Raw genomic sequence first — 16173 nt, 5'->3', positions numbered from 1 at the left:
GTGCCTGGGAGAATTAAAATCCTGGCTATCAATCCCACGCACAGATCACACCTGGCTATGCCTGGCAGCCCCACATCATACCCTTCTGTCTCAGACGCCACGCCCACGGACTTTGGGAAGGCTGTTTAGCCACGCTGGTGGGAATTTATTCTTACAACTTGGATCTCAGGCAAGCCCCACAAGATCACGTGGAACCCCTTTCCTCTATGAACTCTAAGGAAGGGTAGTACCCACCTCCAGCACCAGATGAAGTGGACAGTGTTTGTCAAGACACCGCAGAGAGTCTGGGGCACAGTCAGCGCTCAATAAATTCTCCCAGTTAATGTAATATACTTCAACTCTCAAGGGATGCTCTTGGGCCTGGGGAGACAGTGCCTAGAAAGAGAGGCAGAAGCTGGAGACGCCAGGATGGTTTATGCTGCACGGTTGGTCCAGTGAGTCCAGGTCTCAGAGGTTCAAGAACTAAAGTCAAGTTTACTGTGTATCTGTTGGCTCCTGCCTGGCTTTGTACCCTTCATTCCTGTGTGGGGCTCGTGGGATGTTGGTAGCTGGGTAACCTCCATGCTTACAGCAGAGGACAAAAAGAGATGAGACTCGATGAACCACCCTTAGCACTGGAAAGAGGGAGATAGGATGGGGATCCACACTGTCCCCCCAAGGCTAAGTAAGTCAATTTGTCAGAGAAGTGATACTCTTCTAGAAAGAGGAGCAGACGTTTGCAAACACTTGGCACAATGAAGTTTACACATGCCCGTGGATAATAAGACACGAGAGAAATCCCCTTATCAATCAATGCAGGTGCTAGAAAGTAAAAGGTCAAGGGTCAGAAGTCAGGGAGGGTCCCCTGAGGAGGTGACAGGGAGCTTCTTGCAGAAGGAATAAGAGTTTATTCACTAGGTCATGTGGAGAAGGCAGGGTAGCTGGGGGTGTCTGAGCTGGGTGTGTGTCTGCCTAGCTAGGTTGGGATCCTGCTGGCTGTGTCCAACAAGCTCAGGATTTTGTCAGCTTTCCAAGAGAGACAGGGGAAGGTTCTGAATAATCAGATGCGACTTAAAGAAGGGAAGATGGAACGGAGGTCTGTTTCTACCAAAATGCTAAGAAAAAGGCATGGCCAGGGGGGTTAATCAAGGAGAATCCACAGGTAAGGTTCTCAGCATTGCACCGGGGGTGGGTGTGGGTGGGAGGAACCCAAGCAGTCCCCATGGGGTATCAGGAGGGTCACACTTCAGGACGCAGGACTGAACTTGGGTTCCTAGCAAGCCCGAAGGACCCGCGCGACCCCACCCCTCCGCCCCTCCCCCCATTTCCACCTCGAGTGGCATCCAGCTCCTCCTCACACACCCCACGCCCCCCCCCCCCCGGCAGGCCAAGCCCGGCGGCTATTTGTGTGGGCTCCGATTGTAATTTGGGCCCCTGTGGGCCGCAGTCAATTGTCGCGTTTGCACAGCGCCAGGCTGAAATAGCCCGGCGCGCGGCCCAGGAAATGAGCTCAGGCCCCGGCCGCGGCCAGCGCTGGGCTCCGGCTCCCCTGCCCGGCGCCCGGCCGCGACCGCCGGGCGCGGCTATTTTTTCATTTGACCGACTTCAACAGGCAATTTGAATTATGAGCATGAAAACGTGCCTCGGGCTCTGTCTGCCACCAAAGGCTCGGAGAGAGTGGGAGTCGCTGGCATGAGTCCCGAGAGGCTCCTCTGGGGTCGGGGTGGGGACGAAGCGAGGCGGGATCTGTGAGGCCACCTTCAAGGAAGCAACAAAGAAAGTCATTATCCCCTGGGGACAGGTGACAGTTTTATAGAGTGTAGTCTCACTATTAGGACCCTAGACCTTTTGAAAAACAGTGTATCCATTTAGGCATCTCTTCCCTACACAAGCATACATACACATTTGCACACACACACACACACACACACACGCGCGCGCGCGCGCGTGCGTGCGCATACATATATACATTTGTCAATATTGCAACTATCACAGGCCATACAGAATTCTAGGCCTGAAATTTGAAATAAATGAATTAATATTTTTATTAATTCTTTGAGAATTTTATATTGTATTTTGATATTAACCCAACTCCTTCAATGTCTCCCAGACCCAACCCCATCTCCCTACCACCCGAAACTTCCTGTTTTTAAATTAATAACCAATCAATTCCAATTTGTGCCATCGACTTATTTCTGGGTGTAGGGCCATCCACTGAAGCGTGTCAACCTATCTGGAGTGATGTCCTTAAAGAAAACAGACTCTTCCTCCTGCAGAAGCTGGCAGCTACCCATAATTCCTCAGGGAAGGGTGGGGACTCACGAACCCCTCCCACTTAGGGCTAGAAAGTCGACTGGCTAGCTCTTCTGCCTGGTCTCCTACAGGCGACTGTGACCGCAGTGAGGTCTTGTGTGTCCTGGTTCTGTCATGTCCAGAAGATGCTGGGTGCACTGGTTCCCTCTGACCTCTGGCTCTTACTGCCTTTCTCCCCCTCTGTGACTAGATCTGAATTTTTTTTTTTCCCAGAACACCTTCTTTTTTTTTCTTTTTCTTTTGAGACAGAGTATCCTGTAGCCTAGGTTGACCTCAGACTCTGTGGAGCCAAGCATGACCTTGAACTTTGGGATGCTGGATTGTAACTATGCACCACTACACTAAGATTGTGTGGTCCTGGGCCTCCAGCTCAGGCCTTGTGCGTGCAAGCACTCTACCAACTGAGCTACGTTCCCCAGTGCTCTAAGCGCTCTATGTCATCGCTAGACAATTTTCCATCTACCTTTGGGTAGGGTTTCATTTGGATGAATGAATCATAATTTATAGGCCCAGCCCCCTCTTGTCGGGTAGGGGACGGCATCTCTGGTTTTCCCCCATCATAAATAAAACCCCAATAAATGTCTCTGTAGATACCAAAATTGTTCTGTCTTCCTTATGAATTATTTCCTCGGGATTAATTCCCAGGAGGAAGATGACAAGGCCAAAGGTTGAGAACATTTTTATGACACTTGGTGCTGTGACCAAATTGCTTTCCAAAGGGTTTGTGTCTGATAATTTACTGTCTTATAACAAGGAACAAACCAAGTGTGTACAGAGAGTTTCCTTATACATACAAGAAGGTCATGGCCTTGGGGACAAGGGGATCAGGTGCCTCCCAAAGCTCCAAGTGGCAGCACAGTAGAGGCTTAGCTAAAAAAGGACTAGAGAGTTGGGGAAAACACAGGAACTTTCCAGAAGCAGGGGCTGCTAGGAGTGTGGGGCTCTGTCTCTCGGCTTCTCTTTTGCTCTTATCAGGAGTTTAGATTCATCACTTCCTATTCTTCGTCTTCCTGTCTACGTCTAAGAGCTGGGATCTCTGGGTTTGTAAACCTCACGGTTTGCTAAGCTTTAGAGCGGAATGGGAATAGTTTGCACCTTGGATCTCTTGCTGTCTTTGTCTTTTCTCTGATGCAGAGCCAACCCCTGAGTGACACAGATCTGGGTTCTGGTGGAACCACCTGTAATTTTGTTTGTTTGTTTCTTTGTTTGTTTGTTTGAGGCAGTGTCTCTCTCTCTAGCTATGGCTAACCTAGAACTCACTCTGTAGACCAGGCTGGCCTCGAACTCACAGAGCTCCACCTGTTTCTGCCTCCTGAGTGCTGGGGAAAACTGCCTGTGTTTTATGCAGATGGAGCCGATGACTAGATGGCATGCTCTCCACACTCAGCCACCATCCAATTTGCTGATGTCCTTCCTCCCATAGTTGTTTTGTATTAAGGAGTTGACATCATGGACTGTGTGTGTGTGTGTGTGTGTGTGTGTGTGTGCTGTACTGCGGAGAAGCACAACAGAGGCAGCTCTTGCAGAAGGGGCTCTGAGAGATGGATAGGGAAGTCAGGGCTTAGTTGGGAGAGACTTGTATCCAATAGCAGAAGAAAGACAGACAGGATAGGGGTGTTGAAGACAGCTGGGATAAGTTGCACGTTGGGGCTCCTATCTCCCGCAGAGCAGCCTGCTTTCTGGAGCTTTGGGGTTCCATGTGGTTGGAGGATGTGACACAATTGCCTCTTCTGTATTAGTCAGGGTTCTCTAGAGAACCATAACTGATATAGTGGATGTATGTATTCCATATATGCATGAATAGATGAATGCATATATTAATACATGAAATATTCATATATTCCATATAATATATTCTAAATACATACACATATATATACATATATATACATAGATATACATAGATATATATGCATATATATACACAAATGCGCATATACACATATACATATGTGCATATATGCATGTAATATATACACATATATGCATATGCACATATATGCATATACAAATATGCATCAGATCTAAATACATCATCCAAATCACAACTGCTTACACCTCCAGGTCCCCTAGATGAAGCTCATGGCCAAGAAGAGGGGAGGACTCCCTGCTGTCCTGCTGAAACCTGAAGCCTCTCTACTGCATGGCTTCCTTATGGCTTTTTCCTTGGGGCTCTGCAGCCTACCTATAGATAAAGCACACATGTGGAGTATCCATCTAGATTGATGTACACCCGGGTCCCTGCTAGATGAGGAGGGATGTAACTCCAGGGACCCAGCTGCTTGCTCTTGGATTAAATCTTCCCTGCATTAGTTCATAGGACTTCTTACAAATCCTGCCTTGATGGTAACTGGGTTTCCAACCTCACCTCAGCCTTAAATCTAAAATGATATTTGGATACTTCCATTTTAAGATGATCCCTTGTCATGGCCCCATCCGATGGACACTGTCATCTCCTCCAGGTGCCGGTAAACATCACAAAGTGTGGTCACATCCAGCTTGCAGCCTGATGGTCAGATGAAGCCAAGAGATAGCTATGAATGTCACTCAACACAAACTGTAAACATACCTAAAGCATAAATTTGGGGGCTGGGGAGATGGCTCAGTGCCTGCCTGCTGTGAGCATGAAGATCCAAGTTCTAATCTCTTGCACCCCCTGAAAACCCAACATAGTGGCTCTCACCTGTCACTCCAGCACTGGGAGGTAGAGACAGGTAGATCTCTAGAGCTCACTGGTCAGCCAACCTAGCCAACAAGTCAGTTCCAGGTTCAAAGAGAAAGTCTGTCTGAATGGTGGAGAATGTCTGAATGACCTCGAAAAATAGCTGATGTTGACCTCTGGCCTCCAAACGCACACACATGTGCACATCCATAGACACACGTATGCGCACACAACCATTATGAGATTTGAGGGATTATTATTATTATTATTTTGCATCTCCATTGTGTGGTTCTTAAGCATGAATGTTGTAGATAATGTAACGTCTGTCATGTTGCTATGTCAAAAGGTTGGACCTATCTGATTCACATGCTGCCTTGGCTGTGTCTTTCCAGTCGACCGCCTGTATCTTACACATCATTTGAATACCATGTGCTTGGCCCAGAGCCTTACTTGTCAGCACCTGATCAGGAATACATATCCATCAACTTCTGGGTCCCTCCAGCCCTTCCTGCTCCTGACCAGGCTCTTGGTGGCAAGACAATGTGTTGATAGCAAGGTCTTCAGCAAGCCGTCCACTGAGGTAGGGGTATGTGGGGGGGGGGGCAATGACAGAACCATTCGTCTTCTCCTCTCATGGGGGTGGGGCTTCCCAGGCACAGCCTCTTAACAACCACTGTCACCAGATCACTGCCTAACATGAGCTCTGGGCAGGGTGGGAGAACATGGAATTGATCAGCCTGGATCACATGCCCAGCTCTGGATGCTGAAAGGAGGCTATGGCCTCTCTAGCTTCCACCTGGGGAGCTCTGACTGCCCCACAAGGGAGCCTGCCCCACCCCAAAGTGGGATGCTGAACGGATCTGGAACAAGTGTCTAAGAGTGACTCAGCATGCAGTCACTGAGTGCCAGGTGGTACCCAAGGTGCTGGCATGAGGAGTTAAATAACTTGCTCAAGGCCTCACAGCTAGTAAGTTATTAGATTCAGGATTTGAACCAAAGAAGAGAGAAGTCTGGGTGATGGTGCCATATACCTTTAATCCCAGCACTTGGAAGACAGAGGCATGCAGAGCTCTGTGAATTCAAGGCCAGCCTGGTCTACAGAGTGAGTTCTAGGATAATTAGCCAACCAGAGCTACACAGAGAAAACATGTCTCAAAAAACTAGGAGGGGGGAGAAGAAGAGGAAGAAGAGGAGGGAGAGGAGAAGAAAGAAGAGGCGGCACCCTCTACTCCTCCCCTGGCATTTATTGCCCCACTGAGCCACAATTATTGCCCCCTTGAGCCATGATTCACCAAAGCTTCCTTCTCTGCCTCTTGCTCCCCTTCACTCCCAGGACAGTAACCTCCATTTAGTACTAGCTGTCTTAAAGCAAGCTATGATTGTCTTGATGCCCAGAGTCCTCCCCTCCCACAGGAGACTGATCCTTAGGGAATAAGGGGAGGAGCTACGAGTCAGTGTGGGGCATGGAGTGAAACCCCCCCCCCCCCAACACACACACACATACACCAGTTTGCAGAGGTAAAGAGTGGCTTGGATTCATTTAACAACCACCCTGCAACTGTCCCCTGGACCAGCACTGTGACCTGGTGGTGCTAATGAAAGCAGAGCCAGCCAGGGTCAGGACAGCAGAGACTGTGGCTCACAGGAAGGAGAAGCCTGGCCCCTGACTCCCAGAGTGCAGCTCAGGAAGGCTTCTTAGATAAAGTGGAATTCGGATCCAGATTCAAAGAATGTGGAATGCTTTAGAGAGGGGGAGGGGGCCATGACTGTATCGGAGAAAGAACAAAAGCCTGTCCCCCCCAGGGTCAAAGCGCATGACAGCTTCCGAGTTCTTCAGGGTCACAAGCCCCTATTCCTACTACCTCATGCTTCCAGTCAGTTAGACCTTCTGTTGATGTACTCTTTGCTTTGTCTGCTGGTCCCTGGAGTTGGGAGCCTGCAACCTCTGACCCCACCCTTGAAAAGCTGAGGCTGAGACAGATAGACTTGGATCTCAGCTCTGCCTCTTAATGACTGTGTGGATTTCAGAAAGTGCTTCCCAGAACGGACCCTTAGACACCTGGCCTAGACACAGAAATAATAAAGAACATGCACCCAGTATAAGGCACCCAGTATCCATCTTCCGGCACCCTAACTTCATCTTGCCACTCACTAACTTGTTTGTTTGTTTGTTTGTTTGTTTGTTTGTTTGTTTGAGAGGTCTCATGTAGCTCAGGCTAGACCAAAATTGATTATGTAGGTGAGGGTGACTTTGAACTTTTGACCTTCCTACCTGTGCCTCCCAATGTTAGTATTACAGGAGTCTCACCACCCTTGTGCTTTGGATCATGCGTCATGGGGACCAGAGCTTCATGCATGGTTGGCAAGCACTACGCCAACCGAGTTACACCCTCAACCCCTGTATCATTTTGGAAAAATAGGAAATCCTAGTGTCTGCCCTTTGGGTAGACTTTCTTCTTTCTGTCTGACAGAAGTGATGAGGCAGGCCTGTGACTAAAACAGGTCCTGAGGTCAAGGACTCTAGGCTAGGAATATCACTGGGAGCTTGTTTGCTCTAAGGGCTTCCTGGAGACCAGGATGAGCAGAAGAGCCCAGGCCTGTGGATGCTCACAGACTCATGTCCTCTCCCTTGCACAAGCAGTTCTTTTCAGTTGGCTGCAGTAGGGATCTACAGCTGCTATTCCAACACTCTCTCCATATAGAGCTCTGCCTTCACCGCTCTTATCAGCACCATCCAGATGGATGCGCTTCATGGGTACTGCTGACATCAGCCTTCACGGTGCTCATTCTGAATCCTCATGGAAAGTAACACTTATGTGAGGCATGTGGTGTCACCATCTACCAGATGAGGAGACAAAGGCTGAGAGAAGTTAAATGAGCCAGGCTTGGTGTCATTGTCTATAATCCCAAGGTCTGAGGATGCCAAGGCACCATAGTGACAAGGCACCATCTCCCTGGGCAGCTCAGCGAGACCTTGTCTCAAAACAGAAAGTGAGGCAAGTGCCAATAGATGATAGATAGATAGATAGATAGATAGATAGATAGATATAGAGATAGAAGATAGGTGATAGATATAGAGATTGAAGATTGGAAGATAGGTAGATAGGTAGATAGATGATAGAGATATAGAGATAGATGATTGATAGAGCCAGATACATAGATGATAGCAATAGAAATAGATAGATAGAATTAGAGATAGATGATAGAGAATAGATGATATATAGATAGATAGAAGATAGATGGTTAATTGATAGAAGATAGATGATAGATAAATAAATGAGAAATGATTAATAGATAGATACATAGATAGATACATAGACACATAGATACATAGATACATAGATAGATACATAGATACATAGACACATAGATACATTACATAGATACATAGATACATAGATAGATGAGTAAACAAATAGACATAGGGTATCCCTCCTCAGGTCACTCACTAAGTGTCAGAACAGAGAGTTGGGCACAGAAGTGTTCAATGGCAGTGTCCCCAAACCTCACGTGTCACTCATGACCCCAGGGCTGCTTCCCCTGGTTGAGGCTCCTGGTCAGCTGTCACCCATCATCTGGACTCTCAGCCTTTTCTTGGATGCCTCTTGAGGCTTGGGGTCAGGGCCAGCCAGGCCAAGCAGGCTCTAGGAACTGTGTGCTCTGTGATGCCCACCCCCAACACAAGTGCCCTGTAGGTCAGCTTGTCCCTTGTCCCGATGTCCCAGATAAAAAACCTCAACCCAACTGGTCATTACCACCTGGCACAGGGACCTTGTGGTTTCCGGATGGCTTGTATTGACTCGTGAAGTCTTCACAGGACATGAGACTGGGCTAAATTTAAGCCCTGTCACAGACAATTTAACGGTTTTCAACTGTGGGGGTAATTGAATGCTAAACCATAATTACCAATACTACTGATCCCTCAATTCCCCAAACAATGTGTGGAGGTGTACCGAACCCAAGCCAGTCCAGTTAGAATTCTACCTCACAATAAAACGCAGCGTCAAGGCAGATTGCTTCCCTGGCTCACAATATTTTAAGGCAGGAAAGGTTGGTTTTGTTTTTTAATTTGGCTTTTATTTTCAGGTGTTTGCTTGAAATTTGAGATCACATCCCCTGAGAGGAAAAAGATCTGGGTCTCTGGACTGGGGGATTCTGTGAGATCCCAGGGTTGTACCCCTTGGCCACAGCAAGAAGCAGAAGATGGTTCATCTATGCCGGAGGGGGCGCTGGGGAGGGCCTGAAGATGTCAGTGCTCATAAAAGCTCTGACTACCTACCATTGAGTCACAGAGCACTTTGGAGCCTATAGTACCTGAAATTTCAAGTGAGAATGTAGGCTCTGGGGCAATTAGTGACTTTCTGTGACTCTATTTGTTAGTCTGTAAAACGGCTGTATCTTCGGACGGAGTCGCACATAGCACAAACTGGATTCAAACTCTCTAGGTAGCCAAGGATGATCTTGAACTGATTCTCCTGCCTCCGCATCCCAACAGCTGGGATCACCAGTCTATTCAGGGCTAGCGATGGAGCCCAGGTCTTTGTGTGTGCTAGGCAAGTACTCTAGCAATGAAGCCCTGTCCTTGATGTTTGGTTTTAGTTGGGAGTATGGCTACTTTTTTTAAAAGATTTATTTATTTTATGTGTATGAGTATAGCATACAGATGGTTGTGAGCCTTTATGGGGTTGTTGGGAATTGAATTTTTACGACCTCTGCTTACTCTGGTCGGACCTGCTTGTTCCAGAAGAGAGAGTCAGATCTCATTATGGGTGGTTGTGAGTCACCATGTGGTTGTGGGATTTGAACTCAAGACTTCTGGAAGAGCAGTCGGTGTTCTTACCTGCTGAGCCATCTCTCCAGCCTTGGTGTGGCTACTGTTCATCTGTCCACGGAGCAAGTCTACACAGAGCACATGTCGAGCATCCTTTGCCCAAAGTACCGGGGACCCAGAAGCATTTTTGAATTTACAGCTTTTCTGGTTTACAGGTTTTTTTTTTTCATAACATAATACTGACCATCTTCTCTAATCTAAAAGTCCAAACTCAAAGTGCTTTGAAACCGGAAGCCTTTTGAGTGGCACGCCGTGCCCTCCAAAATTTTTTGTTTGGTTTCGTTTGGGTTGGGCGTTTATTTGCTTTGTTTTAAGACAAAGTCTCTGTAGTCCAGGCTGACCTGAAACTCAGTCTGTAGCCGAGGATGGGCTGTCGCATCCCATTCAAAAAGGTCTTTTGATTTCAGAGCACTGTGGATTTCGGATATTTGGTTGAGGGATACGGCTTGTGGCAGACACAGTTTTAAGTGCTGAGGACAGAAGATTCCAGCAGAGGGCGCTTCGGCGGGGAGCTAAAAAATGACTGACTCCCAGGAGGTCACCAGGTGCACCAGGGTGAGCTCTTGGGCGGAGGCGGCACCTTGCAAGACTGTATGCAGAAAGACTCTGAGGCCGGAGACTTCGCCCTGGGGCACACACACACACAGCAGTCTGACATCGGAGTGACATCGGAGAGCCACTCACAGGTGGTCAGGGGGTGACTGAAAAGACATGAGACTGAAAAGGCATGAGAATCTGCCTACAGGACCCCTGTTCCGTCACTTTAGACTGTAGGAGTTCTTGTAATCACTCAGGCGCCGGGGCGGCCTAGGGGGAAAGGTCTACACTAAGAGGCCTAGCTTCAGCTCCTGCCCCAGATCTCCCTCCCAGGCTGCCTGCGTCAACTGGGAATGGCAAGATTGAGGTCACAGGGTCATTATCACAGCCTGTGTCAGATCAGGCATTTCAAGGCCAGAACGCACGCTGGGCGTGCGTGCGGCAAGTGCTGAGTCAGCTTGGCCTCCAGTGCAGAGGCCATGGGAAGAGCCACTTGCCCCGAGGCCACATAGCGGCGTCCATAGCTTTTGATCTCTACCCTTGAGGGCTAAGACCTGGATCTTGAGGGCTAAGACCTGGCGGCTAAGTGGTGCTCTTTGCTGACAGCTGCTGACAGGCAACAAACAGGTAGAGAAGTCTAGAGGCGCGCGGGGGGGGGTGGGGGGGGGGTGGGGGGGGTGGGGGATGAAAGTCAAGCTAGGGAGAGTCTCAACTTGCCAGGTACCCGAGTAAGCTATCCAGTCCCAGACTCAGGCATCTGTGACTGGGCATGCTGGTGGCTCCCTCTACATGCTGTAGAGTGGCTCTGAGGTCAGGGGAGGTTAGAGGGATGGGGCACTGCTCCAGGGATGCCCCCTTTGTGTTGAAATGAGCTCTGACATTCACAGACAGGACCTCCCTCCCGTTTTGACAAATCCCACTTCCCAGCTGGTATCTGAGGGGTCTCCAAGATTAAAAACCTGCTCACCCACTGCTTACAGGGCAACCGGTCACTATTACCAGGAGCTCTAGGGGCCTGGGAACCCAGCAAGGGATGAACAGGTGCCTGCTCACACCCCTTTTACCCATGGTGGGCCCGTTCAGTTCCCACTTAGAAATGGGAATGTAGGGGGTGGGGGCTCGCTGAGCTCCCTGCAAGTCCGTAGTAATTAACGCTGTTGGCTGGCAGCTGCCCAGGCCACCCCAGTGATGGGAACCTGGTCTCAGGGGAGCAGGGCTTGGCAGACAGCTCAGGACCAAGTCCAGGGTACAGTGTGGGGGAGGGGCACGGGGTGTAGGATGTAGAAGACTGGGAAGTTGGGGGATGCTACCGAAAGTTTGCCCTGCTGTGCCCTCAGCAGCTTGTTGGGTGTCATTTTAGATACCCTTACCCACTGACCCCTAACTTCTACTAGGGCAGATGTTGTTGCTGAATGGATCAAATATGGCGCCCAACATTGCTGGCCACAGCTTTTTTTTTTTTTTTTTTTTTTTTTTAATCAGACAGCTCCAAGAGTCATGTTACTAGCATTATTTTAACCAAGAGTTTTCAAGTAAAAGTGTACAGTCGCTACTCATTTAAAAGGACTCCGTCTCATAGCAGACTGACTAAGGGTGGCCTCTCCTGCACGTTGAGGAAGCCACCTTTGCCAGGTTTAGTCAGAGGGCTTCCTTCAGGAATGGAAGGCCTCAGGTCTCTGGGGAGCCTCTGTCTCTCTAGTGTCACAAGACAGCCCTGAGCAGTGACCCCTTCGCCTGCTGCCTCTGCCACCTCCACAGCCCTGTATCTGGCCCTCCTCCCTCCTCTCTGCCGAGGCTGTGGTGAGCCCGGAAGGTGTTAGTGTCACCACAGACCACGGTCAACACAAATTGCCTTGCCGTGAGAAACAAGCACATTTATAATCGATGAAATCAGGGGTTGAGAACTGATCCCAAGATGTCTCAATGAACAAAGCCCTGGCCCTTGGGTTAGGATAGGGGATAGGATGCAGAAGGCCGTGCATGGTGACACAGGGGCTCTGTTTTCTAGTGGGGACTCTAAGGGTCTCACCCACCAGTTGGCTTTTTTTAAAAACTTGTGTGTGTGTGGGGTGTGTGTGTGATATATGGTGTGTGTGTGTGTATGGTATGTATGTTTATATGTATGGTATGTGTGTATATGATATTTGTGTGTTTGTGGTGTGTATATGATGTATGTGTAGTGTGTGTATGGTGTGTGTGTATGTGTATGGTGTGTGTGTATGTGTATGGTGTGTGTATATGACATATGTGTAAATGGAGTGTGTGCTTATTAAGTATGTGTGCATGTGTGTGCACACGTGCACATATGTGTAATTGCCCTGTTACCCCACGCACCACCACCCCCCCCCCGTTCCCTTCCCCCGGGTTGAGACAGGGTCTGTTTTTTGTCCGTCCGTGCTGCATGGCTAGCTGACCAGCCGGCTTCCAGGGAGTCTTTTGTCTCGGCCTCCCATCTTGCCATGAAAGTATTAGAGTTGTAGACACACGATGCTGAGCCTGGCTTTGTGTGGTTCTGAGAATCCCAGCGCCAGCCCGTACACTTTGTTCACTGAGCCATTTCTGGAGCTGTAGTTTGGGTTTAAACTTATTTAGAAGTTACAATTGTAGGGGGAAAGTTGCAGGAATATAAGCCCCAGCAATCCTGTCTCCTAGATTCTTGCTAACATTCTGCCCCAAGGCCATAGCTTCTCCCCGTGTGCAGGTGTGTGCAACGGACCACAGCTCACCATTTCCGGAACCTCTTCACTTGTAAATTGCAAGAGTCACAACTTTCCTCACCCCACCAAGTCACTCAAGGCTGAGTCCTTTGCAACTCTCCCCGACTGGCTAATGCTACACTACAGAGTCACGTATTTCTTTTCCAGTGTAGCCTAGCCAGACCAATAGCCAGGGCTCTAAGTAATTGTCACCCCTGGCGCCTGTAATAAAGCCCTGCAGTTGGTTAAAACCCCATGCTAGGTAGGGGCAGTGAAACACAGTGGTCAGGTTGCAAAGCAAGGGCAAGTTTGACCCCCCAAGACCCCTAGTTGCTGCCGCTGGGGGAGGGGCGTCCGGGGGCTGGGAGTACAGGTGGGCAGGGTGACATGAAGTGTTTGAGCTTGAGATCTCAAGGGAGCGAGGGAGACAGTCCCCCATATTTTGCCAGAGTTCGAGATGGAAAGATGGATGCAGGGGAGTTGGAAGGAAAGGAAAATCTTTGTTATAGTATGGTGACTGGATAGTTCGCAGGTGCACTTGGCGACTGGTAATTGCACCTTATGGTAAATCAAAAACTCTTTTCTTTTAGGTGAGGGGAATAAAGTTGGGGTACAGTCCATCCGTGGCATTTGTGTTCTATTGGGGGGATGGTACTGCTCTTATTCTTCGGGAAGGTTCTTGTACCCTCTCCTCTCCTCTTCTCCACTTCAGTGTGGAATCCACGCGGGCTATCTGTACTAAACATGGCAGTGAGAGATAGTGTGGTCTACGTAGGATGTTAGTCGTATGTGATGGTCTCCCTAATCCTGCCCCCTAAACCTTGGCTTGGAGATGCCCACCAGTTCCCTTAAGAAGCCAGGGGCCAGCTGGTCCAAACAGGATGTGGAGCTTCAAGACTAGAACCCAAACCCAGACCCAGCCTGGAACTGCCTATTCCTACACAATCCACTGACTTGCCACGGTGAAAAGCCGATGAACGCTTGGTGTTTGGGGCCTTTGAGCATCGGGGTGGTTGTTACACAGCATTGTTTTAGTCTCAACTAGCTGACTGATCAGAAGTGCATGCTGTTGGCAGGTGACAGCCCGGGGGGAGTCCGGGAAGGGCAAAGATTCCAATGAGTGTGGCTGCAGATAGAACAGCTCGATAAGGCTGAGCCCCTCCCCGGAAGCATAGATCCGGAAGTCAGGAACTGAGTCATACCTTTATCCTGGTTATTTTCCGCAGGGCATTTCCGGCAGGGGAGACAGCCAGTGCAAAGATCCTGTGGAAGCAAAGGGGGGGGGGGTGCGCGGGGGGGGGGTGCAGAGCAGAGCAGGAGCCAGCAGGGGGCGGCGTAAAGGTAACTCGCACATCGATTGATCCCGTGGGAAGCACTTGGAACTTTCTTAGAAGAACCCATTGCTGCCAGAGGAAAGAGCCAGAGTATGTGAGAAAAGATTTGACCGAAGCTCCCAGGTTTGGGATCTGGTTCCAGAGCGCCACGTTAGCCACATTCAGGCTCACAGACTAGGGCCTTTCTTTCAGTTCTCATTCATTTCCTGCTTTCCCTCCCCTGCCTCTGGGAATTGTCTGGACTCCCCACCACCTCCCTGACACCCCAGCTGTACCTCCACTCATCTGACCTGCTCGGAGCCTCCCTGAGCACTGGCTCTGTTCTCCCAGCCCCTCCTTGGGTGCCCGCGCTGGGCTCAGAGCCCTGACACTTTGTCCTTGGCTGCTTCTGAAGGCCCTCTGCTGCAGGTACTAGCTACCTCTTCCCAACTCCTGCAGACTCTCACTCCTGCCGACCGGGGCCCTGTTTCTACCCTATCCTTACGTCTTTGCTTCATTCTGTCTCTGCTAAAGTGGAGCCTTTCCATCTAGAGTTCTTTACTTCAGGACTTAATGGTACACATCTGTAGTCTCCCCATATTTGGGAGGCAGATGCAAGAGGATCTTGAGTTCAAAGCTAACCTAGGCTATATAGCAAGACCTGTTCCAAACAATAAAATAATGAGGGCTGGGTATAATGGCACATGCCTTTAATATCAACCCCCAGTGGGGCAGAGAGAACCAGATCTCTGAGTTCCAGCCAGCTAGAGCTACAAAGTGAGACCTTGACTGAAATAATAAATAAAAAGAAACAGGGCAGGCTATGTGCAAAGCCCTGTCCAGGGTGCTAAGGGACAGAGGTATAGTCCCTAAAGTCCCCTGGGTAGTCCCTTTACCCTCTCTTTGTCTCAATCCCTGCCCCACCCTCAAGGCTGGGCCACTTAGGACTCTGTGACTTGAATATCTTCTTTGTGCTTCTGTTTTGTCTTGTCTTTGAGATAGGGTCTTATGTAGCTCAGGCTGGCCTCGGAGCTTTGAACTCTATAAGTAGCTAAGATGACCTGGACCTTCTAATGCTCTGGTCTGCACTTGCTCAGTGCTGGGACTGCAGGTGTGTGTTTTATCACTTTGAGTCTGGCGTTGGGGATCAAACCCTGAGCCTCACACACACCTCATGCTCTCCACTGAAGACTCCTGTCAACTGAGTCGTATCCCCAGCCAAAGGGGATTTCTTTTTAATGATAAAAAGTGACTAAATAGGGGCTGGAGAGATGGCTCAGTGGTTAAGAGTACTGACTGCTCTTCTGAAGGTCCCGAGTTCAATTCCTAGCAACCACATGATGGCTCACAAACATCTGTAATGAGATCTGACGCCCTCTTCTGGAGTGTCTGAAGTCAGTGACAGCGTACTCAAATATAATAAATAAGTAAATAAATAAATCTTTTTTTTAAGTGACTAAATAAAAATACTAATTAAGCATTTAAAATTCCCCTTTTATTGAAAAAGGCAATTCCCACTGCTCATGGAAAATACAGAGAACCAAGCCACAAAGAAAAATGACATAAAGTAAGACAGAGGCTTCTGTCCCTTGTCTGCTGAGGTGGCCTCAGTTCCCCAGCAGGACCTGTTGGGATAAGGACAGTAGAGCCCTGGAGAGCCTCTAGGTTTTTGTTGTTGTTTGTCCGTGTGTGTGTGTGTGTGTGTGTGTGTGTGTGTGTGTGTACTGCAGTAGAGGTTAGAAACCAACATCTCCTCCCACTGTGGTTCCACAGAGCGAGCTCAGGTTACCTCAGGCTTCCATAGAAAGTGCCTTTATTGATTAAGCCATTTTTCCAGTTGAG

At 49.1% G+C, this 16173-nt stretch overlaps 1 long non-coding RNA gene across 1 annotated transcript; it reads left to right on the top strand.

The window, feature by feature from the left end:
- The first annotated feature begins 907 nt into the window (after positions 1-907).
- Positions 908-9717, top strand: Gm33662. The gene is made up of 3 exons (XR_389051.3): positions 908-1141; positions 5347-5534; positions 9041-9717. It is a non-coding gene; the product is annotated as a predicted gene, 33662 (long non-coding RNA).
- The last annotated feature ends 6456 nt before the right edge of the window (positions 9718-16173 follow it).

This window comes from Mus musculus, chromosome 11 (assembly GCF_000001635.26).
Source record: "Mus musculus strain C57BL/6J chromosome 11, GRCm38.p6 C57BL/6J".
Lineage (NCBI taxonomy): Eukaryota > Metazoa > Chordata > Mammalia > Rodentia > Muridae > Mus > Mus musculus.
This window is presented reverse-complemented; position numbering and strand designations above follow the sequence as displayed.